Source organism: Petaurus breviceps, unplaced genomic scaffold (assembly GCF_028583685.1).
Source record: "Petaurus breviceps papuanus isolate PSGF00001 unplaced genomic scaffold, PetGlider_PUasm1.0 182, whole genome shotgun sequence".
NCBI lineage: Eukaryota > Metazoa > Chordata > Mammalia > Diprotodontia > Petauridae > Petaurus > Petaurus breviceps.
This window is the reverse complement of record NW_027185786.1, coordinates 197,606-221,953: the sequence shown is the minus strand read 5'-3', so window position 1 is coordinate 221,953 and position 24,348 is coordinate 197,606. Positions and strand designations below refer to the sequence as shown.

Below are 24,348 nucleotides of genomic sequence, written 5' to 3'. Positions count from 1 at the left end.
GTCTGGGACAGATTTCACTCTCACCATCAGCAGCCTGGAGCCCGAGGATGCTGGAGATTATTACTGTCAGCAGTCTAAGAGCTACCCATTCCCACAGTGCTTCAGCCCTGAACAAAAACCTGCCCAGGCTGTTCAGGAGATTCAGCTTAGAGCAGCAGCTGCTTCCTTGGGGCTCCCCAGGGCAGAGCAGCCCCTGTTCTCTGGGCAGGCTCACATCTCCCAGGGCTTCCCCTTAGCCTTCCCCAGTTCCTCATTCTTCTACCAGAAGCATCACAGTTACAAACCACATTCTTTCAGCCAAAGTAATCTGGAGATAGCACAGCCCCCCTGGGAGGGGCATGTGGCAGGGAGTTTCTGAGGGGTCAAGTTCATTTGAACCTTTAATGTCACATCAGGAGACTTTCTCTTATTTTGAGCTCAAGCTCCTGTTGGGGAGCCCTTGGGCTTCTGTGTGACCCTGAACATGTCCCTCATGCTCCTTTTGCTTCTGTAAAAATGGGCACAACAGCAGCCCCTTCCTCTCAGTTGTGAAGGTTTTATGAGACAATATTTGTAAAGCACTTAGCACACAGCCTGGCACATAGTAGGTGACATATAAATGCATATTACTTTTCCTTTCCTTTTCATTCAGTCCTGGCCCAGCCTACAAACCTCTCCTCTTCTAGAGCTTGTTTCCCTATTACTTGAGTGAGAACTAAAGGCTTAAGGTCAATCAGAACCTTCCTCCATGACTTGCCATTTCTTGGTTCTGCCCCAGATCCTGCAGATGTCAGGGCACTGACCCTTCTAACCCAGTCACATCAATGTCACTGTCTGGTCACTTTCTGTCTCATTCACTCATTCATTCACTCACTCATTCATTCATTCATTCGTTCGTTCGTTCATTCAATCTTGATTAATTCATTGGAGAGAGACTGGAGACAATGAGAACAAACATGGGCCCATTGCCATTGCCCAGGAGAGGAATGATTAGCCAGAAGTGAAGGACTCAGCCTCAGCCTCCAGCCTCTCTGTCTCTGCCTCTAAGCCTGTCTCCCTCCCCTACATGGTCTCCCTTTGGGCAAAATGATTGACCCATAACCACCTTCCAAGTAAAGGCACAGACAGGCATGGGATGGAACATTCCTGCAGGCCTGTTTTTTCCCTTACAAGGCATGTCTGGAATGGGCCAGTGGAGACCAGGCTGGACATAATCTTTGCCTCTTTAAAGCTTGGGAAACCATACTAGCCTTATCTGGTGAATGGCAGGGCCCATTCACCTTGGAATGATGTTTTCCTAGGTTTTTTCATGGGCCCTGGCTAAGATCTGTTCATTCTCAACCTTCTCATTGCCTCCTTGAATTCAAACTTTCTCTAGAGACTAGTGGGGTATGTACAAGAGCAGTGTAAGGTGAGGAACCCCTAAAGGCTTCAAGTTCTGAGTTTCTGCTGTCTCTGCCACCTTCCCAGGCCTTGGAGCTTTCTCATGGTTTCAGGGAATATAGTTATGGGGGACAGAGACAAGAACCTCCTAGTTACCTATAACCAAATGAACCTATTCCTCTATTATTCATTAAATTTGAACTTTCCTGGTTCTGATGTCCTAATTTAGAACCCACAAACCAGGGAGACTAAGTCCCCAGAGCTTGTCTTAGCCAGATTGGCTTAATCTGGTTTATTGAATCCCTGAGATGAGCCTGTTAGGAGTCCTGGTTTCTCTTTTGCATAAGGAGACTTGAGGGAGTTTTCACAGGTCCTGCCTAGGGTATAAGAGTTCTCCCTTTCTCCCTATCTTCCTCGGTTTCAGGTGCTGTCTCTAAAGGTCTCCAAGATTCAAGATCATCTCCCCTTCCCAGCTCCTCTGGCTGTGTGTCTTCTGGACTCAGGGTAAGACAAAAATTGGAGGGACTGAGAAGAGCTGAGATGTTTAAAGATAACATCTTAGTGACTCCTCTATCCAGGAGCTTTGGGAGCCTAGAGACAGTGCCACCTGACAAGGGGAAGACAAGCATGGCCAGGCCTCTGATTTGGGACTGTGAAGTGTATGGGAAACATGTCTCACTTTTATAGGACATTCAACTAAATGTCACTTATGTGGGATTTCTTTGGTCTCTAAAAATTGTTTTATTCACAGTTTTTAAATTGCAAATTCATACATTTATTTCTTCCTTTAATTTTATTGTTTTCTTAGGTTCTGAAGGAACCATTATGCTGATCCAGTTTCTAGGCTCCTCATCTACTGGGCCACCAGGCTTGGATCTGGACTGCCTGACAGTTTCAGGGGCAGGGGGTATGAGACAGATTGCACTTTCACCATCAGCAATGGAAAACTTGAGGATAGTAGAGATTATTTCTCTCTTCAGACTTATGAAAGTGCTTCACCCCTAACACAAACCACCCTGGGCTGTTCAGCAGTTTGTGGTCAGGGGAGCAGCTATTTCCTTCAGGCTCCCTAGGTCAGAACTACCCCTACCCCTGTACTCGGCTGGGCACACATCACTCAGGGCCTCTCCTTCTCTGTTGTCTAGTCCCTCATCTTTCTATCAAATCTCATCTTGCACAGACATTCATAAACCATGATCCTATAGGCAGGGCAGGGTCTGGGCATTATCTTTACTTGCAAAATACAGGGATGGGCATGGCAGAATTTGGGGGGGGGGAGATGAACCCTGACTTGGCTGACATCATTTTTGCTGACATTTTATGTGTAGTTGAAATTATTAACTCTGAATCTGGTGGATCTTTCCTGTTGTGAAGCCAAGGTCATGATGGGGAAGCTCTTCTCCACTTGTTTGTAGGAATGACAGAGACCAGGTTTCTTTTTTCCCAACCCTGACAAACACTACAAACCACTGGCCACACCCAGTAAGATGCCCTGTTAGTGCAAAGGATGAAGGGTGCAGGCTTACTGGCCCCTCCAGTCAATGGTGAGTTACTCCTTGGGTCTCTAAAGAGAGTTGGATGGCCCGCCTGGGCCTTCTGTGGGTGTGTGCCCCACTGAGGCCCTGGGAAATGCTCCATTCATAACAACACCCCTTTTACTAGTCCTCATTACTAGCTTACACCCACACTGTCACCTGCCCCCAAATGACCTGTTCTGCATGTGATTCCCCAGGAACTCCTCCTTCCCTCTGAGGTCCCAGAGAGTGTAGCCATTTCCTCTTTTACACTTAGGGCCCTTCTCACAGCCCCCATTTTGGTGATGGAAGGAGTGATTTCAACCCCCATTTCAGCTTCTTATATTCCTGGTTCCCCCATCCATGTATGGGAGACAGGCTGGGCCTTCATCAGCTGAAAAGGGCCTTGAAATGTTATCGGGATCTCCCTATGCTCACTCAGTACTCATCTCCGGACCCAGTTTAGGCAGAGAGAGACACAGATGATAAAAACACTATAGACATCAATGACATAAATGTGTGTGATAAAGACAACAGGGAAAGATGCACAGAGAGCTGACCTGATAATCAGGAAGCCCAGAATCAGGCTATTTCTGATCCTGCTGGCTCTGGGATCTCCATAGAGCACCTTCCTATTCAGTGACATGGGCAAGAGCCAAAGACCCTGAGTCCTAGAGAAGATGCCAAGTTGCACAGGGAGACTTTGTTTCATTGGGAGCATAACACAGCAAATCACATCTGGATAAATGGATTTCTATGTTCATGCACATATTGATACATCCCCAGGTACTGCCATGGATAGAGGCCTGGAGTGAGTTTCGGGAAGACTTTTATTTCAAATCCTGCTCCAGACCTTTACTAGCTGTGAAACCTTGACCAGACCACTTTACCTCTGATTGACTCCATTTCCTCATCTGTGAAATGGGGGTAGTACCCCCTCAGAGTACTGTAATGTAATAGCACCTACTTCCTAGATGAATTGTAATCATAAAACGGCATAACATTTGAATATATTTGCAAACGTGAAGGCACTCAAGGAAAGACGGCTGTATCATCATCATCATCATTTTAATTATTCAGTTATAATATCCATTAGAATAAGAGCATCTACCCAGGCTGGACTGTTTCTGTATTTTCAGTTGCATCCCCGGGACTTAGTGCTCTGCTTTGTACCCATCTTAACAAGCATTTCCCCACATATTCCTTTACCTTTGACTGATTGGAGAAGTCAACTATGATTAATAATGGATATATGTATTTACAAGCATCACTGTTGTGGGGAAGAACCAACACCTGACACCACAAGATGGAGAATCCATGTACAGCCGTCAGGGTCCCACACGGGAGAGTCCCAGGCAGGACGTCTCCTCCATGGGTGAGATTACAATTTCGGGTCTGAATCTTACAGTTTAAGTAGTGCTGAGAACAAAGAGGGCATACTGCCAGGTGTTTTTAGCAAGCATCATATCTTGTGTGAGGCTTGGGATGGAGGCCAATCCCTCCAAGCCCCCCCAAGAACAATGTTTCCTTGGAATGGCTAGTTCCAGGAGTTGGGCAGTTAGCATATCTCCCTCAAGGGCCTGGCCAGGGTCCCAGGAGAGGAGCAGCCCTCAGGTTCTCAGGATCCCTGTTCCCAAACAGCTCAGGGTAATAGAAAGGTCATATTGAGTTGGGGCCTTGGTTTGTATAATTTTATTCCTCACAGAGGGGCTTCCCTTGCCCCTTCAAAGCTCTGAAAGCTGCTGGTGAGGAAGTGGTTTCTTCTTCTGGTCCTTTGTTTGAGGGAGTGTAAGATAAGGAGTAGTGATCCTTGAAGAGAGAAATATAGAGGTCTTCAACAAATATCAAAGGTTCAGGCACCACCAGAAATGGAAAAAATGTGAGAGAAAGTGACCTAGAATGAAGGGGAAGTTATTAACGGTAGAGGAGGGCTGCAGAAGGGAACAGCATAAAGGGAAGACAGAGGAGGATGGGGACTGAGGAGAAATAGCTTTGCATATACTATGGTTTGTGGAATTGGCTGGTACATGTTGTCTTCATCTGACTCATGCTGCATCTCAGCACTGGACCCCTGACCAGGCCATAGGTCAACTTATTCAATTTGAAAGTGAGCACGGGAAGGGGCATGTAGGTCAAAGGATCTTGGAGCAAAATAATCTGGGGTATTCTCCTAGAGGAGGATGTAGCTTCTACAGTGTTGCCACCTGGCACAAAGGCCTTGCCACCTGATTCTCATTCTGGCTCAGATGCCCAATTCCTGCAGTTCCATTTTACTTGTTACACTAAGAGCTGGAAGCAGAGTGAACATCCTTATGGCAAGAACCTGGAGACCCGAGCAAGGAAATGCCTGCTGTTCTTCCCCATGATCCTCCAAGATTTCAGGGATCCCTGATTTGGACAATGGGCTGATTTGCATGCTCCGCCCTCCTGCCAGACCTTTTAACAACCTTCCTGGTCCCTGCCTCTGGAGAGCATCAGCACTGAACAGTGCACAGCATAGAGATGGTGCCAGAGGCTCAGCTCCTCTGCTCCTGCTCTGGCTCCCAGGTAAGGAAGGCAGCACATGCAGAGGGGTCATGGGATCCTGGATCATGATTTAATTCTCACTTTAGATCCTTCAGAGCATATTGCCAGATTAGGAAACATTCATATTAAGAAGAAAGTTCAGTGTTTGGAGTCCCCTTATATCACTCCATTTAGTTCTTCTTGAAAGTCATTAGAGTAAACTCTGTGTGTTTTGACTTTTGTGTTTTCTTTTTCAGTGTAGATGCCAATGATGTTATTGTGCTGACCCAGGTGCCAGCCTCCCTCTCTGTGTCTCTGGGAGGAAGTCACCTCTCTCAGCTGCTGGACCAGTGAGGACATCAGCAACTTTTATTCCAAAAGAATAGGGACAGTCTCCTAAGTTTCTAGGGATTCCAGTCTTAAGCCTTGGGTTCAGTGGCAGTGGATCTAGGACAAATTTAACTCTCCCTCCCCATCAGCAGCCTGGAGGCTGAGGTTGCTAGAGATTATTATTGTCTGTAGGATGATAAGAGGTCTCCTACTGTGTTCCAGCCTTCAACAAATACTTCCCAGGGCAGTTCAGCTTCTTCAGCTTGGGAAAATAGCTGCTTACTCCAGAGTCAACAAGACAGAGAAGTCCTTGCTCTGTGGTCACACAGGACTTAGATTGGACCCAGCCTTCTAATCCTTTCCTCATACTTACTTATTTAAGCCCATTCCTGGACATTTGCAGCTTTACAAACCTCTCCCTTTGGTAATACTAAGCAGGACTTGACCATGCAGTATGAGACATTTAGGGAGAAAAAAACCAAGAAAGCATTAGTCTCCATTTATGATCCAGTAGAATTCATTGCCCCTACATGGAAAGAACTCCTTTTGTACGCCCTCCCTCCAGGGACACAAATTTTGTAAAAACCTTTTTCCACTTTTATGTAAAAATGATGAAGGTCAGATTTATTTTTAGAAAGCCTGGGCATATCCCACAAACCACTGTGCACAGGAATTTTTCTTGTTATCTAGAGAGATCTAAGGGTGAAGTGGCAATCATATATGCCCAAATTTGTATTTTTTAGTGCTTGGATTGAGGTGACAAAGTACCCTGAAAGTTCATCTCTTTTGGTGAACACATGTGAATGTATGTTTCTTAATCCTAGAATAAGCAACTCAGGCATGACAGAGATGGCAGGGCATAGACATTTTGGCACTTATTTCTTTGATGTGCTGACACTATTATTTTTGACAGAAGGGTTAGCTTATAAATGAAGCCCCAGTGACTCATCCCTTTGCTTGCGAATAAAGAATATGTAGACTTTATCCTTTGTGTACTTAGGGATCTTAGGACAGTCCCATTCACTGGAAAGGAAAAGAATCACTCACTTACTAACAGTCTTCTCATCAACTTCCTGGATCCAAAATGCCTGGATGGGAGACCAAACAGCATTAGGGTTAGAGGAGTATTACAAAAACCCAGGAGGAGAGGATGGTTAACATTGCTAAATGCTGAAGGTGATATTCTTCAAACACTCTGCCCATATCCTTCTGCTGCTCAATAAAGTTCAATAGCTCCATACTGCTCTAGGATCAAATATGAACTGCTCTGTCTGTCATTTAAAGCCTTTTAATGTCGGGGGTAGCTAGGTGGAACAGTGGATAGAGCCCTTTGGAATCTGGAAGACTCATCTTCCTGAGTCTAAGTCTGGTCTCAGATACTTACTAGCTGTATCACCCGAGGAAAGCCAGAGTATTGCTGCTGTGAACAGCTTTTCAAAGTTCTGATTACACAATATTGTGAACTCTATTTATTCAGCCATAAACTAAGACAAAACATTCACAGAAATCAAAATACAGCATTTACAATGCTAAGACAGAAAAACATATTACTAAAATGGCCAGGTAGTTTTCACCAGAGTGGTCACATAGTTTTAAAAAAAGTACATTCATTTTGTAACAATCATTTACTAAGTTGTCAATTCAATCACAAAGTACAAAGGTCAAAGTTCTCTTTTAAACAAGGTGTTCATTTTGACCATCACAAAGTCCAAAGGTCAAAAGTTTTCCACCCCTAAGTTACAATTAAGTTACAATCTCATCAGTCACTACTCAGTATCCTCTCAAGGGGTAAAGTTCAAAGGTCATCCACACTTAAATTGCAAGTAAGTTTCAGTTTCATCATAAAGCATTATATACCCAAGGAGAGGTCTTTTTTTTTTCATCTTGATGCAAAGCAGGCTGTCACTTCCATGGTTCCTCTTCCATGGTCCCACCTACTGCCAGAATCTAACCAACTGCCACCTGAATTCAAAGGCATACAGTTCCTTGTCCAGCTCTCCATGCAGTTCCTGCTCCATATTGAAGCTCACAATGTCCAGTCTACCTTAAGCCCTTATTGGAATACTAGGAAACGGAGTTCCAGAACCAAAAAGTCAAAGTCATTATAGTACACATGTAGTTGGTACCATGGTTAATGCAGTGAACACCCACATTCCCAAACCCTCACAACAGAACAGGTTCCCTTAAGCAGGGATCCTCCTGTCTCACTCAAGGTAGCTCCTCAGCCTGCTTCTCAGAAGCTCTCAGTAGAAGTTCCCAGGAGAAAGGTCTCAGCAGAAGCTCCACTTGGTTCTCAGAAGAAGTTCTGCCACCAAAAGTTTGAGTTCTGCATCAGTTCTAGTTCTCATTTCTCTTCTTAGTTCTTTTCAATTCTCAGTTCAGTCCTCAGTCCAGCAGTAGCAGTCCAGCCTCCAGATGCTTGCTGAGAGAAACTCTGTGTGTCTCAGCTCAGGATTTTCCTTGTGTGTATGTGTGTGTGTGTGTTTGCCCATTACTAGGGCAGGGCCAGGTAACTCCTTTGAGGCCTCACCATCTATAATTTGGAGCAGATCAGCATCCAGCCTAGAAAGGAAAGGTACACAAGTCTCCGCACCGCACCGCCCCTCCCCCATCCTTGTCTTGTCCCAATGATGCCGTTGAAGAGTTTCAGGGTCCTCCAATGATTGGAGTACTGGACAGGCTAATCTGCAATGAATTCACAGACTCAAGCATTCTTTAAGTCAAGGTGGCAAAGCTTTATTGCAATGCCATTATGGCAGGCAGAACTCCTTAAGCAACTTGCCATTTAATAGGAATGATGCCAAACTTAAAGAGAAAAAGTGATGGATTATCTGGCAGATATGCTAATTAGAAGATAATTTACAACCTTTGTCAAGGTATCATTCACCACTTAAAACCAGGAGAAGGGGTTTTCCAGGGTTATACTTTTGGTCTGTTATGACTGTAGCAAGATAGCTTTCAGAGTTGACATCTATAGCTTGACCTCTGCATTAAATATGATAACTTTGGAAGTCAATTCATGATAATTCTGTGGTTACAAGATAGTCCTGTTTTTACAGGAGAATTTCTTCAGAGGACAGCTTGTTGTTGTGATGTGGAAAGATAGTTTGTTTTACTGGGGCCACTCATGAGTAATTGTGGGGAAAGGTAGTTTGTCTTACTGGGGCCCATTCTTGAGTTATTGCTAGGCATAGTGTCCTTAGGCTGGGGAGAAAACTGTCAGGGACAGTATTTTGAAGCTAGGGAGAAATGTGATCTTGGAATTGGGGTTTTTAAAAGCACAAGCACCCAAGTACCCCCATCACCTCTCCAGCTCAGTCTGCAGAAGACCAAAGTTTAGAGTCCCAGAGAATGGCCCCTAGCACCCAGAGATCCTCATCCCAGGTCTATCCACAGACCAGATCAGCATCAGCAAAGATGGAATCCAAGAGAGTCAAGGGAGCTTTTAGATGTTAGGTTGTTATCCTGTTAGATGTAGGTTGGCCTTTCCAGTGCTGTCAGCAGAGTAGAAATTGTCCTCCTGGTTCAGACCACACATATCTTGCCAGGTCTCTTTGAATGCCTCTCATTTACCATTTCTTAGTTCACATAGATAAGCATTTAGAAGGTGACTGCTCTGGGCCAAGGACTATGCTAACCTCCTGGGGATGCAAGGAAAGTTAAAAAAAAAATAACTGCCCCTGCCCTCTATGAGCTCACACAGAAGTCTAATTGGGAGGAAACATCTCATCAACTGTGCTCAAACCAGCTCTCTACAGTATAGATGGGAAGCACCCTGAGAGGGATGGCTCTAGCACTTTCATGAACCAGGAAAAGCTTGTTTTCAGAAGGTGAGATTTTAGCTGAGATGTGAAGGAAGGAAGCCAGGAGACCCAGGTGAAGAGAGGACATTCCAAGCATGAGAGACAGCCATTGGAAAGACCAAGGAGAATCTTGGTCAAGGATCAGCCAGGAGGCCAGTGTTCCTGGGTCAGAGGGAAGAGGACCAAGTTATAAGAAGAATGCAAAGGTTAAGGGGCTGGTTTTGTGGTGTCTGCTATGTGCCAGAAGCCATATAAATATTACCTTATTTGATCCTATTGTGAGAATTGTCAGGGTTCTTGCTAAGGCCAGCCAGAATAAGAGAGCATAGGGTACAGACAGTCAACTGTGGTTTATTTATCCACTCAATAGTGAGACACACTCCAGGAGTGAATGATACATGTTTATACTATTTATGTTATTGTTATGTTTCTAATGTTTCTTTTATTGTAATTATTTTTTAATTTGAATAATAATTCCTAGAGGCTGATCCAATTGTATCCTTAGAAAATTGACTCCTCTTTTGAACTCAATGCTGATAAATCATGAATTAAGCTGATAGTGTATGTGGCTACAATGTTTAAAAACTTATGTATACAATTAGGTATATTTTGCTTCAAAATCAATAATATTAATTTTAAGAAGACCTTTCTGTTTGGGTGTGGGGAGCCAAGCCCCCCAGGGACCCCTGCCCTTCTGTGGCAGTGTCTGAGGTAGTGGTAGAGAGAAGCCGTGCTGGCCAGCAGCGGAGCTGAGAAGGAGAAGTTAGGTGAAAAGATAGATAAAAGATTACTTACTCAGAGGGTGACAATCATAAATGATATGGGACTCCAGTATGGTGGAAAACTGAGTCATCTTTATTCAGCTAAGAGTCCAGTATATATAGTGTAAAACTGCATAGTCATCATAAGCCACTGTCTTTGGGATTACACCATGCCTCGTTCCCATTCACCTCATATGTGACGGCCATGTACTCTATCCTTGTTATCAGGGTACGAGTACTGGGCAGGATGTTCCAAACCTCCCTGAACCTCCCCAGAACAGGATGGAGTTGTCCCAAGGCTTCTAGTTAATACTTTGTTGCTACATTATGCTAGTTTCCCCTGAGAACTCTGCCAGCGTCCTTGTACCCAAGCAGGGAGCTCGTACCACGCTTCTTGTGGGAATGTGATTGCCCCATGAATGCCAAGGCATTCTGGGTGATGGGGGGCAGGACTTGTTGAGGAAAGGCAGAAAGGACCCTGAATTCCTGCCTCTGGATGTGATTGGAGGAAACAGCCCTTCCTGGGGGCCTCAGAGAGTAGGAGGACCCTCCCAGAGTGGGCTGGCTGAAAACTAGAACTTGTGCTGTGATTGCTCTGCCCTCTCCCCTTGCAGCTGAGCTCTCTCTGCCTTCTTCCCTCCTACCTGAGGTCACACTGCCTTCATTTGGACCTGAGATCACTGCCTTGTGGGTGCAGGTCCCAGGCAGGTCTGAGCCAGCCTCTCACAGGCCTGCTGGCTTCTGCTGGCAGTCCATACCATTGGGTCTCCTCCTCCTCCTCTGATCATGTGGTGAGTTCAGCTCTAGGTGCCCCTGGAGCAATCCTCCCTCCCTAGCCTGGCTACTGGACAAGTTTCCCAGTGCTAACTCTTTTCAGACTCCCAATATCTTCTGGAAAATCTGGGGTCTCTCTCCCCACATTTAAGATTGGGTCACCTTTTCCCAAAATTCAGATCTTACCCATAGAGACTCAGGAATTCCGTCTTGATTGAAAGCCAAATGAGAGACTTGAGTGAACCTTGAAATGCAAGGGTAAAGGGACAGGGTCTGCCTCAGAAGAATTTGGTCACTTAAGCTTTCTTTCAGTCAGAGACAAGGTTTATTGTGTTGCCAATAGAAGCAATTTTTTAAGAATCTGTGCATTTGGAAGGGACAACTGATTTTTTATATAGGGGAAAATATTGTGGGAAGATTTGGGATAGGATTGAGGGGGCCAAATAGACTGGGGTATTCTGGAGGTAACCTAGAAGGAGTCTAAATGGGATTAAGGGGTTGGAAGTAGCCTGGAGTGGTCCAGAAATAACTGACAATGGAAGGGCTGGGCTCCTGGGCTCCTTAGGCTGCCACAATGCCAGGAGAATTGAAAGGATTTTTGAGTAGGTGGGGATGTGTGGGATTGAGGAGTTGGGTTGATCTTTTGGGGTCCAGGTCCCATACCCAGTCAGAGGGCGATCTCTGATTCAGGAGCCATTGAGGCTGTGACTGGTCTCATCCCATCTGGGATCCCAAACCCCTTCTGACTCTGGGTTCTCTGAAGGACAGTAGGGGAAAGGAAGGGGAGAGAAGAGGAGTAAGGGTGGGACCACCTTCTTTTCCCAGCTGGACCCTACCTCTGGGTTTCATTCTCTGTCCTCAGGGCAGGGCCTCACCCCCTGTAAATCCCCATAGGTCAGCCCTCTTGCCCTGGGATCGTTCTCCTTCCCCTGCTCAGTCTACAGAGACCAAGGCCAAGGCCTGGACGCAGCAGAGAACCTGGAACTAGAGAGAATGGACCCTTGGAGCTACAGGCCCCCATCCCAGGTGAGTGCACTCTGTCCACAGACTTGACCAATATCAACTGAAGAGACATTTCCATAGACAAAGAGGATTGTCTATGAGGCTGGCAATCCCTTAAGTATGAACTATTTCTTTGTAAAAATAGGCAGGAAATTGCAAACAGTAGTGACAGAACCTCCCTGTTCTCTGTACTTTGAATTGATTCCTCGGACTTTGGCATCACAATCACTAACTTCCTCCTGCCCCCAATTGCTGCCCTCTCCTGTGCATTTTCTCAGTTTTCCCTCATGAACCCTAAGTCACAAGGAAGACCACTTCACTCATTTTTCTCTGCTCTGTAGAAGTCTTGTGTTTGCTCCTTTAGCTATGCCTGGCACCCCTTCCCCACATATCCTTAGAATTGCTTCCTTCTCCCCTTTGGCTCTTTGACTATGTTTTTCCTGCCAGACCTGGAAGACAGGATGCTCTGCTTATCCTGCAGGGGTCTGAGCTGCACAAACAGCTCGGTCTGGAGCACACTGACTGGCCCTTGTCTTGTAGCTCATTTGACTCTCAAGGGCACACTGAGGGGCCAGTGAGGGGACAAAGGAGCAAATACTATGGGCAGGGGTTGGTGGTGATGGGGGGAATGGCAAAAGGTTATACAGGGGCTCTGAGGACCAGAGTCCCTGAGTCTGGAATGAATTCAGTAGGCCCAATCAATCTTGAAGTCAGGATTGTAAAAGTTTATTGTTACACTTTACAGAGGGCAAGGGTTCTTAGGGAACCTGCAAACTTAAAAAAGTCACAAGAATAGTTTTAAGGAGTCAAGACAGTAAAACAGATGGCAATTATGCTAACTAGGTGAGTAAGGGTGGGATTAGGGAGGAGTTAAGGAGTAGTCAGTGCTTAAAGGAACATGCACTTTTAATGTCAACTGTGCAGGCATATTGCCCATAATTCACTGGGAAATAGACCAAGGAGGGGCTACCTGGAGGTGTGGTTTTAGGCTTGAAATGTCACTAAGTCAGCTTCGGTCAAGACTGACTGAGAAGTGCCTAGTCTGCCACCCATCAGTGTCATGTTTGACAAGATGAATGTTGGGAACCAAGGCTAATGGAGACTCAGTATGTGTATAATTGGCCAAGGAGTTAACCTATAGATAGTGCATTGAAGGATTCATAGATGCAGCTGGCCATTATACTAAGGGGAGATAACATTTGCCTAAGCTAAAATGTTTATAGATGGTTTAGTGAAGGTTTGGTAGGTGTAGCTTGTTATTGTTCCAAGCAGAGATAAACAGAGCAGAGATAAACAGTTCATGAGTTGTTAGCGGGCAGAGTGCTGGCAGGGGGAAGGGGCAGAGTTAATGCTCTGAGGCTGGGGAGGGGGAAATGTGATTTTACAGACTGATTTTACAAAATGATGTTACAAACACAGATCCCAAGCACCCCATCAGTGGTGTTCCTGGCCTCCTACATATTTTGGTCCAGTGTTTCTGGAAAATATGGCCACTCAAGAAAACAGACCAAGTTAGTTTCTGGGTCACATTCACATGTTCAAAATCCCTTGCCAGAGCTATCTGGACCAGGCCTAAGAAAAGAGTACCTTCTTTAGCTGTTTGTTAATTAGCATTTGTTAAGGGCCTAGACCTTCCCTTATTAGAGAAAGTGTAGGGAAAGGGCTGAGTTTGGGGAACTATTCAAAGTTCTGGCTGTTTTCTTTTCAAATGGGTGAAAGAGGGGTATTGAAGGAGACACTCAGTTCCTGTCAAAGAGGCCTCTGCAGGTCCTTTTTGCAAAGATAATTGAGTGACTTACATTCTCCCCCAAATCCCCTTTAGACCATCTTCACAGAAACCTTATTGGGTAGGTGTTCTTATTATCTTTACTTCACAGTTCAAGAAGCTGGAGCAAACAGGTTCAGTGACTTCCCAACCAGTGTCACATAGTAAGTGTCTGGGGCTGGATTTGAACTTAGAGCTTCATGATCTTACACCATTTCCTAGCTCCATTAACATTGTATTGGTGTGTCCATCTCCCCACACCTCCTCCTACATTTACTGGTAGTACTTTTTGTCATTTTTGGCAATTTTACAAAGTATGAGATGAAAGCTCAGTGTTTTACTTTGTTTTTCTCTTATTAATGGTTTGGAACATTTTTTCATGTGGTTGTGGATACTTGGCTGTACTTTCTGAGAATTTTTTGTTCATATCCTTTGACCATTTATCTGTTGGAGAATGGCTCTTTGTTGTGTTTGAATTGTTTCAGTCTTGTCTGACTCTGTCATACATTGGGGTTTTCTTGGCAGAGATGCTGGAGTGATTTGTCATTTCTTTCTCTAGCACATTTTACATAGGCGAAACTGAGGCAAACAGGGTGAGGTGACTTGCTCAGTGTCACATTGCTAGTTAGTGTCTGAGGCTAAATTTGAACTCACATCCTCCTGACTCCAGGCCCTGTGCTCTGCTCTACTGTGCCACCTAGCCACGATTGGCTCTTAGACTTTTTAAAGATAATTTCATTTTCCCCCAATTACATATAAAAACATTTTGTATTCCTAAATTTCGAGGTCACAGTTCTCTACCTGCCTCTTTCCTCTTAGCCCTCCTGCATATAGTAAGCAATCAGAAACAGGTTATACATATGCAATCTTGTAAAGCATTTCCTTATTAGTCATTTTGTGAAAGAAAACTTGAACCCAAAAGAAAGAAAGTAAAAAATAATATGTTTTAGGTCTATATTCTGACTCAGTCCTTTCTATGGAGGGGGATAGCATTTTTCATCATGATTCCTTTGGGATTATCTTATATCATGGCATTGCTGAGAAGAGCTAAGTTATTCATTATTATTCATCATAAAATATTACTTTTACTTTGTTCTGGTTCTCCTTACGTCAATTTACATTAGTTCATCTAAGTCTTTCTAGGTGTTTCTGAAATCATCCAGCTTGTCTTTTCCCATAACACAATAATATTCCATTGCAAACATATACCACAATTTGTGAAGGCATTCCCCTAATTTTTTTTTTTTTTGCTTTTTGGAGAGGGAAAGGCAGGGCAGTTGGGTTAAGTGACTTGCCCAAGGTCACAGGGCTAGTGTTAAGTGTCTGAGGTTGGATTTGAACTCAGGTCTTTCTGATTCCAGGTCTGGTGCTCTATTCACTGTGCCACCTAGCTGCCCCTAAGGCATTCCCCTATCAATGGGCACCTCCTAAATTTCCAATTATTTGCCACCACAAAAACAGCTATTATAAATACCCTCATATAAATAGGCCCTTTTCTCTGTTTTTGAAAAAAATCTTTTGTGGATACTGACTTAGTATTGTTATTGCTGGGTCAAGGGACATGCACAGTTTTGTAACTTTTTGAATATAGTTGCAAATTGCTCTTCATAACAACAGGATCAGTTCACAAATCCATCTCATTTCTTACCTGGCTCAACATCTTTGGGACCTCTCTGCACCCTTAAAAAACTAGGGTGACTTCTTCTCCAACCCATTTTCATCGTTTTGTGTTTTTTTTTTCTCTGTTGTTTTCCTCTGTTATACTTTCAGGTCCTTGAGGCTAAGAGAGTTCTAAAAGCCATATAGAGAAAGATTTTCAAACACAATGGAAAGGACACTGAAATATGCAAGACTACTCCAATCTCTTTACTTCCCTGTAGGATGAAATAGTTTTCTATCCCCATCTAAGCATGTATGTTATTCCCTCTTACAGTCAATTTTGATAAGAGTAATACTCAAGCCCTCCATTCCCATAGCCCCATCTTCCCTTTCATTGCATTACCTTTTATTTGCCTCTTTTATGTGAGACAATTCACCTTCTTCTACCCTTCCCTTCCTGCTTCTAGGTTTATAATTCTCTTTCTCACTCCTTAATTTTGTTTTTTTTTCAATATCATCTCATCATAGTCAATGTATACTCTTTCTAATTGCCCTAATAGTCTTACATGTCTTAAGAGTTACAGGTATCATCTTCCAGTATGGGCATATAAACAATTTAACCTTACGGAGTCCCTTCTGTTTTTCTCTTTCCTGTTTACCTTGAAATGTTTCTCTTGAGTCTTGTATTTGAAGATCAAATTTTTGTCCAGTTCTGCGCTTTTTGTTAGAAATGCTTGATTATCCTCTGTTCAGTGAATGCCTAGTTCCTTTGTCTTCCTGAATATCATATTCCACACACTCTGATTTTTTCATGTAAAAGCTACTCACTTTTGTGTTTGCCTGACTGTGGCTCTATGACATTTGAATTGCTTCTTTCTGACTGCTTGTACTCTTCTACATGACTTGGAGATCTGCTATATGGCTCTAATATTCCTGGGAGTTTTGATTTTGGGTCTTTTTTTAGGAGGTAATTGGTGGATTCTTTCAATTTCTCTTTTACCCTAAGTAGTCTTTTACCCACTTTATCAAACATGGAGTTACTGGGTTCTGAGGATGCTGAATCTCCTTTTTTAAACTGTTGCACTCATTTATCTCTCTCTTTTACTTTACTAATACCACATAGTTTTGATGACCAAAGCTGTATTCTATAGTTTTACATCTGGAAGTGCTCTTCTTCCTATATCCTTACTTCTTTTGACCATTCTCTTTGATATTATTGTAGATCTTTTTATTTTTCCAAATGAATTTTGTTATTGTCTTCAGCCCTGTAAAATATCTCCTTCATAATTTTGTTATCATTATGGATGTTGAGTCATATCCAACTCTTTGTGGCAACAAAAATGACCAACTATGTAACTAAATATTATACTAAGGACATAGATGTTACTGCCAAATGAAAGCAGTCATGAAGTGAAGGCAGGCGATGTTTTGACCATGACACATCATATCCCAGGCAGACTCAAGTCCTCAGTGTAACCAGAGATAACTCTCCTTCACTTGGCCAGAAAGTGTCACATCCCTCAGTTCAATGCAGATTGTCATTAATGTGTCTGATGAATCCCTTTCATGTTTTGTCTAGATAAGACTTTGTTGATCATCTATTTCTTCTTATTGCTATAATCAAGCATTCTACCCCTTGTGTACCCCCCATACTCTGTACTTGCCAGCTTCTCACAAAATTCACAGAATTTTATTTATTCCATATTGCTTTTATCAGTTCTGATAAGTAAGAGATATCACATTATCTTCTTTCTTTCTCCTCCAGAGATCCTTCTACCTTATAGATAAAACACATACTTTGTCCCAGATTCCACAGAGAGACACTTTCCATAGTAAGACATTCCTCAACTTGATTCCAACTGATCATATCAAATATTTTTCTCAATATTTCATCAAGCTCTTAATGAGTATGGTTTCAAGTGTTGACTCTGATACTCAACAAGGATATGACTGTTGGGTAAATCTCCTTTCTGTGCTTTAGTTTCCTCTTCTCCCTTGATGAGGGTAGACAGCATGAACTCTGGAGTCCTTTTCCAGGTCTAAATCTTGTGACTCTTGATGGTTTAGGAGTTGGTGACATTCCAGGATGTGTGTGTGGACTTCACCCCAGAGGAGTGGAGCCTCTTAGACCATCCTCAGAAGAAGTTGTACAAGGAGGTCATGCTGGAGAATGCATGGAACCTGTTCTCCTTGGGTAAGGACATTTCCCCAGGCCATTCTGAGTCTGCTATCAAAGAGACTATCCTGATATCTCAGTGTGCTGGCTTTGGAGTATTTATCAGTTAATAGAAAAGGAAAAGTTCTGGTGTCCTCTTTCCAAGAGACAGGATCCCTCCTACTGCCTGGTTTTCCTATAAAATGTCAGTACATTTTGTGAAGATAATATGAAGGTTTCTTTGTTGCTGCTGAAGCTGTCTCTTGCCAATTCTAGGTAGCTTGAGGTCAAAGATGAGATCAGTGTTGAAACATCTCAGATACAGAACTAATCCCATGGACTATTTAGTTCAGCCTCTCCCTGGACATGAATTATTTCTGCCAAATCTCTGAAAACTTCTCAGGCAGCCTTTCCCTGTACCCCCTTCCTCTTTGGGAGGCACCAAGTATTTAGAATATTATTCTTTTCCTGAAATATCCATTCATAATGTACAGTTCTTAGTTGTGCCTGGTGTGACACATTTGTCCTTAATCATCCTTTTACTTTACCTCCACATTCCAGCACAGATGGTGGGAAAGGAAGGATGGGAATAAGCCTTTCTATTCACTGCTGTTCACCAACTGCTGTGCTTAGTCCTTTCTTTACAATACTATGTTCTTATTTGATATTATTATCCCCATATAACACTTGAGAAAACTGAAGGAAACAAAGATTAACTGACTTTTCCAGTCACACATCTAACAAAGTGTCTGAGGCTAGATTTAAACCCTGGCATTCCTGACTCTAGGCCCAGGCCTCTCTCCACTGCACTACCAGCTGCCTCTAATTTCTAGATAATGGAAACTCTGCAATGAGTCCATCCTCCTACGAAGAAGGTGCACCAAGATTAAGTTTTCTGATTCCAAATTGGCTCCATGATCTTCTCCCCGACCTCTCCCCAAATTTCCCCAAAAGAAACGTTATGGAAACCATGCTTAAGGATTCTGGGAACCATCCTGTGCTCCTTGCTTGCATGCCCCTATCAATGGCAGGAATAACAGACTGACCAAGAATCAGAATTTGACTAACTCAGGTTCATTGAGTTCCCCAGCAGGAGAATCTCACCAGAAGACGCAGTGACTCCCTGAATGAAGGGTAACAAGGTTTTTGTAGGTTTCTGGGAGTGAAGAGTCAGGTGGGAGACAAGAGCCAAAGATAATTTATCTAGGTCTAATTTGCTGGAACTCAAGGCTGATCTGGCATATCCCAATTTGGTTACTTGCATTACAACCATTAATGGGAGAATAAGTCAGCTATGTGTGAACATGATGGAGTGATTCTCAAAATGGAGTAGCTTTGTATGTGTACTGTTTCCCCTAAGGAGAACTAAATTCCATGTTTTTCTCCATGCTCATCCCTGATTCCCCATGCTCACGGCTTCCAGTTCCCAGAGAATATTTGATTTCTTATTTTGAGGAAAGGGAAGCAACATGGATGCTGGAACAAGAAGGCCCAAGGAGCTGCTGTCCAGGTGAGTGAGGTGAAGGCAAGTATATGAGAGCTGTGATTCTTGGCCTCATGGCAAAGCAAGTGCGAGATTTGGGGACAGGAACCCCTGACTTGGATTTCCTTTTCAGACATTTTTGGCAGTGGGTACTTGAACAAATCAGTAAACTGAACTGAGTCTCAATTTCCCCTTCTGTAACATGAGGAAATTGGATACCATGGCAATTAAAGTTTCCAGTGATAAATCTGTGATTCTAAAAAAAGTTGTTATTTGTAATTTGAGGGCATAGAAAGTGCAAAAGGGAATTAAGCTTTCCAATATGGGCTCTTTCTTAGACTTTTTTCAAGTCAGTGAACATTGATTAAGTTCCTCCTATTTGCTCTCCTAAGCACCAGCGATATAAAGTGATACAAGAATCATCCCCTGCTGTCCTGGAGTTCACAGACTGCTGGGGCAGATGACATGCCAACAACAATGTAGAAACCTGTGATGGACAAGAGAGATGGGAGCTCATTGAGAGAGTGAAGGCATGAAAGTGAAGCAGGACTGGAAAGGTTTATTGAGGAAGGTGTGGTGTAGCTGTGGCTTCAGGGAAGCCAGCGTGAACACTGTAGGCATGGAGATGGCATAGAGAGCCCAGAGAGTCAGGAGGTGGAGTGCCCTGTTCACAGAGCAGAAGGGAGGCCCATGCCCCTGGATCATATCATGGTTAGTGGGGATATGAGGTGAGAGGCAATTAGAAGATAGGGGAGGGGTAGGTAAAGAAGGAATAGGTGATTAATAGCCCTAGAGAGGATTTTCTATTTGGTCCTTTTCCTAGGGAGCCTCAGGAGGTTGTTGAGGCCATGGTGTCATGGTCAGTCAAGGACTTTAGGAAGATAATCTTTGATAAGTGCATGGAGAAATGACGAGTGGAGGAGACTTGAGACAAATGGGCCCAGTGGCAGGTTCTAGCAATACCTCAGATGTGAGGTGTTTGGGGCCTGAACCAAGGCAGTGGCTGTGTTGGGAGAGAAGGGGGTGGATGGGAGAGATGTTACCTATGTTGTATCACAGAACTCTGCTGCAGATTGAATTTGGGATTCAGGAGTGTGAAAGTCAGTGAGGAGTGCATGATGTCTTATTTGTGAGTCCGTACTATTGGGAGGACGCCTTGGAAAGCATTAGGAAAGTAGGGAGATTGGAGGGTTTGGGGAAAGAGAATGATTTGGGTTTGGGGCACAGAGGACTGTCCCTAAAACAGAGGAACAGAGAGAGGGAGAGAGGGACAGGGAGATGGGCTATTGACTGTCAGAGGCTTCAGAGAAGGCAAGAAGGATGAGGATGAAGAAATGACCAGTGGACCTAGCAACTTTGGGATTTTTGGTAATCTTGGAGAGAGGAATTTCAGCTGAACAATGAAATCAGGAGCCTGGACTGCAGAGAATTTCAGATAAAAGAGAGGAAAGAATTGGAGACACCAGTTGTAAATGGGTTTTTCCAGCTTTTTAGCCATGAAATGGAAGAATGATAGTGGAAAATATCTGCAGTTGAATGTATCAAGTGACTCTATTTTGAGGATTAGAGAGCAATGGTTTTATTTGTGGCAGTGTAAGGGTTATGGGATTTAAAGATCTTCCATGCCCCATTGGACTTGCTGATGTAGCAGGAAGGGGCAGAGCAAGAGGAAGCGGAAGCCAAACTAGAGCTCCTGCGGTGGCTAGCAGTGGTGGCGACGGCGGCAGCAGCAGCAGAGGCAGCTGCAGCGCGAAGCCCTTTTTGAGTTAGCCAGAATTTCTGCTAAGGACTCCTGCTGAGGACTGCCAGGGGCTGGAGCTGCTGGGAGCACGCTTCCCGGACGCTGGGTGGTTGCTGTGAGTGGGGAGAGGAGGACCTTTGCCTGAGGTAGCCTGTTCTGTTTTAAAGGCTTGAGAATGTCGGTGCTTTCTACTTTATCTACCTGTGTCAATTTCATAACTACTCTGATGGCTTTCACTTTCTGGTTTTGGGACTCAGTCTTTTGGTATCTTAATAAATTTTCTAGCTTATTCCCCCATATGGCAAGCATGATGTATTTTGTGATGGATAATTATATCAGCATATCTATAATTTCCATAGGCATTGTGAATATGGCATTGCTGATACAGGCAGTGGGGAAGGAGTCATCAGTGTGGGAGAGACTAGAAAGTAGTGAAAAGGAGGTGCTGGAGAGGCAGTGTACTGAGGAAGATGCTGTCCTGGAATGGGATGATTTACATGTGGAACGGAGTTTGCATTGTCCAGCAGGAGTACCATTTCATCAGGTAGTGGTATGAAAAAGGAAAAAAAGGCACTTAATATATGGGAGATGAGGAGATAATTTTTTCAGTGAACATATAGACAGAACTTTTCTCTGCTGAGGTGTGTGGGTCTGGACAATGGGAGCAAGCAATAAGGACAGTTGGGAAAGAATGAAAATAAGTGGAAAAACTGCTATGGTGAATGAGAAAGGCAGTCAGTTATGTGGTTTTCAGTCATTTCTGATTCTTTATGATCCCATTTCAGGTTTTCTTGGCAAATATCCTATACTGATTTGCCATTTCCTTTTCAGGCTCATTTTACAGATGAGGAAAGCAAGGGCAGGAGGTCTAAGTGACTTGCCCAGGGTGACACAGCTAGTAAGTGTCTGAGGCTGGGGCTGATCTTGAGTCTTCCAAACCAGTACTCTCATCCATTTCATCACCTAGCTACCCCAATTGAGTCAGGGAGATATCAAAGGATAGCTTTGCCACAGTGGGTTCCACACTGAAATTATGAATCCTCAATTTATAGTGGACCCAGGCAGCCTGCTTTTTGATTTCCTTTCCCTCTCCATTCAGCAGTATCTAAGTAGGAGCAAAGGGAAAGCAGAGTGTTTAATCTAGTTCAGTGGGATATAAGAGAACTCAAGGAGTGAGGGTGGAAATGGTTTAAGAAGTAGAGTAGAATTAGGGAGGACAGTGTCAAAATCAGAACAAGAATGAGGAGAATTCTAGGCACACCCCTGAGATATTGCAGGTTCAGTTCCAGAGCTCTGTAGTGGCATGAATATCAAGGGAGTCCCTTGAGTTTTTAGTACCTCAGTGAATATAAAAGTTATTTTTACAATATACTGTTGTCTATTACATGTAGAGCACTATTATATCTGAAAAATGTATAAACATTAATTTCAAAATGTTTTATTGCTAATAAAAGTGAACTGTTATCTCAGCATTTACTGGGTCTTCAGCTTCTTGCTGGTAGAGGCTCTGACCCAATGGTGATGGCTGTTGACTAATCATGATGATTGTTGTTCAAGGTGGGTGTTTGCTGTGGCAATTTCTTAAAATAAGGCAACAGTGAAGTTTTCCACATTGACTCTTTTCCCTTGAACTTAAGCCTCATTGGAGGGTTATTGATTGGCCTAATTTCAAGATTGTTGTGTCTCAGGGAGTAGGAAGACCCAAAGAAAGAGAACAGGTTAACATCCTATAATAAAATATTTTTTCTAAAAAACAGAAGAAGACAAAGGTAAATACTGTAGAGAATAGAGAAAGGCCATTTAGTTCCATGAACAGAACATGTCCATTTGCAGGGTTGGAGTTCTGTCTCAGTTGCTGGGACTCAGCTCCCTCAGCCATTCTGAGGTCATGGCCTGATTTGAGAATGCTGGGTCTGCCAGTGTCACAGGTGTTTGTGAAGATGTGATGTGATTGTGTGTGAAGCTCTTTGTAAGCCAAGCTGTCTTGCAGATGTGGGCTAATGGCAGTTTCAAATGATGATTCTGTCCTTTTAACTTCAAAGACTTTTCTCTTAGCCTGGGGAAGTAGGATATACATCAGTTAGTTTACTTTCTCACAATGGAGGGAAGGGATGATAATTCTATCTGTGTGTACATGTGTCTCTCTGTGTGTTTTATTGTTTGTTTCTTGCAGAAGGAGACATTAGACCTGAAAGGAAAGAGACTACTGAAAAGCTAAGCATTTCTGTGAAAGAAACTCACCAGGGAAGCTTCATGAGTGATGGTCCTTGTGACTTCACAGGGAGACAAATCTGTGCTGTATTTCACAGAATCCACACAGGAGAGAAACTTTATGCTTGTCACCATTTTGGGAAAGACTTGAGTCAACAATCATCCCTGATTTGCCCTAAAAAAAATTCATACTGGAGAGAAACCACATGAGTGTCAGGAATGTGATAAAGACTCATCGTTCATTATTCATCACAGTATTCACAGTGACAAGAAACCCTATGAATGTAATCAGTGTGGGAAGGCTTGGAGTTGCAGCTGCAGTCTTGCTGTACATCAGAGCATCCGCAGTGGAGAGGAACCTTATGAAAGTGATAAATGCAGAAAGACTTTCACAGAAAGCTCCAGCCTTACTCAGCATGAAAGCACCCCCACTGGCAAGAAACCTTATGAATGTATTCTAGATGGAAAGGCTTTCAATTCTAGGTACAGTCTTGCTGTACATCAAAGAATCCACACTGGAGAGAAACCTTATGAATGTAATCAATGTGGAAAGGCTTTTAGAAGGAACTCTGATCTCATTGTACATCAGAGAATCCACACTGGTGAGAAACCTTGAAAATGTATTCAATGTGGAAAGGCTTTCAGACTAAACTCCCAACTCACTGTACATAAGAGAATACATACTGGGAGAAAAACGATATGAATGTTATCTGTGTGGAAAGACTTTCAGAGAGAACTCCAAACTTACTGCACATCAGAGAATCCACACGGGTCAGAAACCTTATGAATGCAGTCAATGTGGCAAGACTTTTTCTTCTGCCTCCAACATTTCTGTACATCGGAGAATCCACACTGGAGAGAAACCTTATGAATGCAATCAGTGTGGCAAGACTTTTTCTTCTGGCTCCAATCTTTTGGCACATCAGAGAATTCACACTGGAGAGAAACCTTATGAATGTAAACAATGTGGAAAGGCTTTTAGAAGGAACTCTCACCTTGTTGTACATCAGAGAATCCACATCGGTGAGAAACCTTACCAATGTATTTAATGTGGAAAGTCTTTTAGAAGGACCAGGACCTTTGATCTTGCAGTACATCAGAGAATCCACATTTTATGAATGTGATAAATATGGAAATGGCTTTTACAGGAAGCACCGGACTTGCTGCACATGAGAGAATCCACAGTGAACAGAATCCTAATGTGATAAAAGCTTTTAAGTACACTCTCACCTTATTATACAAATCTGATTAAAACAAAATCCAAGACATATAATTTCTGCGTAATCATTTAATTAATTATGGCTAGTGACTAATTAACAAAAGAATAGTCATTTAGCTATCTC

General features: G+C 43.3%; 1 pseudogene; it reads left to right on the top strand.

The window, feature by feature from the left end:
* Positions 1 to 1,370: 1,370 nt before the first annotated feature.
* LOC138160748 (zinc finger protein ZFP2-like) lies at positions 1,371 to 24,123 on the top strand (annotated as a pseudogene).
* Positions 24,124 to 24,348: the final 225 nt, after the last annotated feature.